Source organism: Pinus tabuliformis, chromosome 4_1, assembly GCF_031772625.1.
Source record: "Pinus tabuliformis cultivar Carrire ecotype Pingquan chromosome 4_1, CPIR1, whole genome shotgun sequence".
Taxonomy (NCBI): domain Eukaryota; kingdom Viridiplantae; phylum Streptophyta; class Pinopsida; order Pinales; family Pinaceae; genus Pinus; species Pinus tabuliformis.
Window position 1 is genome coordinate 954,141,419 of NC_142303.1, and position 2,609 is coordinate 954,144,027.

Genomic DNA, 2,609 nt, shown 5'->3' on the forward strand with positions numbered 1-2,609 from the left:
TTATTATCAATTTCTTTTAGACATTATTGTAGATCGCATACATCAATTTACTCCCGGGTATAGTTTTAATTAGATAGTGCTTAAATTAGGATAAAATGCATGTGATTATTAGTTTAGATTAAATTACTTTTAGCTTAAACACTACTCCAAAATATCACATATCACCCCATTAGCACAATCATAAAATAGATTGGGAAACTGGTCCCATTATCCCCAGTCGGAGCCACTACTCCAAACGGGAAAGGAGCTTCCAACCAAGGTCCGGACTGGGTGGTTTTTCCCCATGTTGAAGCAATGATTTTCGAGGCTTCAACATTTTGGCGCTAAAAGGAGGGCATGACTATGGATGGCAAGTAAATCCAAATCAACAGGCCATTCTAAGAGTAAAATTCCCTCACCATCACCTCCAACTTCTCGAAATCATTTCAAATCCCCTGATCCTAAGCTAGAAGTTGAAAAGAAAATTACAGAACCCACTGCTGAAATCCAAAAAAAGCCAGATCATTCTTCTTCTACCAAAGCTCCTAAAGTCCAATCGTTGATTCATAAATTACAGGGGATTTCGTTATCTCAAGAAGAATCTGAGTTATCTGAAGATAGTGTTACCTCTAAGTTTACCCCATCTCAATGGTTAACTAGATCACAGAGTGAAAAGCTTAGAATCCCTCTATTCGAATTCCCTCTGCCAAGCCGTAAGAAGGCTAAGAAAACACTATCCTAATCTCACAACGAGGTTCTTTCATCATCTTCATTCATTCCTTCTATACCATCACAGGATCAATCATCCACCTCGCCACTCCAGATCGTGATTCACACAGGTACAGGAACCACATCTTCCTCTATCCAATCACCTTCAACCACTGCTACACCTTCTCCTACTCACATATCAGCAATGGCACAGAATCCTCCAAGTCCATGGATAAACCCAGGGGTTGTTAGGATGGCTAGGAATTTACATCAATTTCCAGCTCATCCAGAGAAATGGTTACCCAAATTCAATATTGATAATGGCCTACTAGCTGAGGGACATATAAAAAATTTCATGTTGTCCATTAACTTGAATGAAGTAGTGGAAGAAGATGCAGTTGTAAGATTATTCCCACATACTTTATAGGGAGCAGAAGGATCATGGTACTTCTCATTACCATCAGGTTCTATTAATAGTTGGGGTTCTTTCCAAGAGAAATTTTTAACTAAATTTTGGGATGATAGATCCACAACTACCCTAATCAATGATCTCTCCAATTTGAAAGCCGAACCGAAAGAACCCATTAAGGACTTCAACTCTCACTTCAATAAATTTTTAAATAAGATACCAATGGCGTCTAAGCCCAACAATGAGGTCCAAAATTAGTGTTATATTTCTACTCTACTGTCAAACACAACTATCTTCGTTGATAGAGCTTCCAAACCAACTTTAGCTGAAAATATGAAAGAGGCAATAGCTGTGGAAAAACACATTCTAGCTGTAGAAAAGAAAAAACATTAGAAGAACGAAAATATAAGAAAGTGACTTTTAGGGACGACTCTAAGAAGAAAACACCAAAAGATCCTTTTGATCTTGAAGGGTTACAGAAAGTTCTCAAGACCATGTCTAACAAAATGGTTGATATTAAAAAACAGGTAGCAGAGACTTCTTCTAAAAAGTCCTTTAGACCATTTAAAAGGAATCCCCCTGCTGATCTGAAACCTCCAATTTCTATATCAAATGCCGAATCAAATGGAGAGGAGGATGAAGTTTCAGCAACTGAAGAAAAAACGGATGATGAAGAAGTGGCAGAATTACAAGGAATGTGGGATTTTATCCTTCCCAATGAAGAAACTCAAGAAGCATTGCCTATCGCTACCTGAAGTAAAAACCCTATTGAATTGTCACAAACAAATTCAAAAAACCAAAATCCAAGGAGAAAGAAACAGGTAATAAATCTTCACCAAAATCCACTCAAACTACTCCTACTCAATTGGATTCTTCACCTTCACCTAAAACTCTGATAGTTTCTGATGAAATGGAATATAATATTATTGATGATATGAAGAAAACTAGGGCAAACATCACCTTTCATGAGCTTAGCAAATTGAAGCATCAACAGAAGCTACTTCTTAAAGAACTCAAAGCAGTACCTACTGTGCCGCTTCCTGCCTCCGTGATCTCATAAGCCGCCAAAGAAATGGGAAGGCCCCTAGCACCTCTTTGAAGAAGATTGATCCAACCAACATCGCTCTAATTGGAGGAAGATCTAAATCTCATACTCCTCCATTTATCCTTACTTTTTAAGTCTTTAATAAGAATTTACACAACTGTTTAGTTGATTCAGGAGCTTCATCTAACATCTTACCTAGAACAACTTGTGCAAAGTTGAATGTTCAGCCTTAGAAATCTACTGTATGTATAGTACAATTAGATCGATCTCAAGTCGAAGTTGTTGGGGAACTTAACCAACTAACCATTAGAATTTCATCAAATCGTAAAGTTTTTCAAGTCATTGACATACTTGTAGCTGATATTCTTGAGTTCTATGGCTTAATCCTTAGTAGAGACTAGTCAGAAAAACTTCATCGTTATTTTGCAACTGACTGGTCTCACATGTGGCTTCCCTATAATGGCAAAC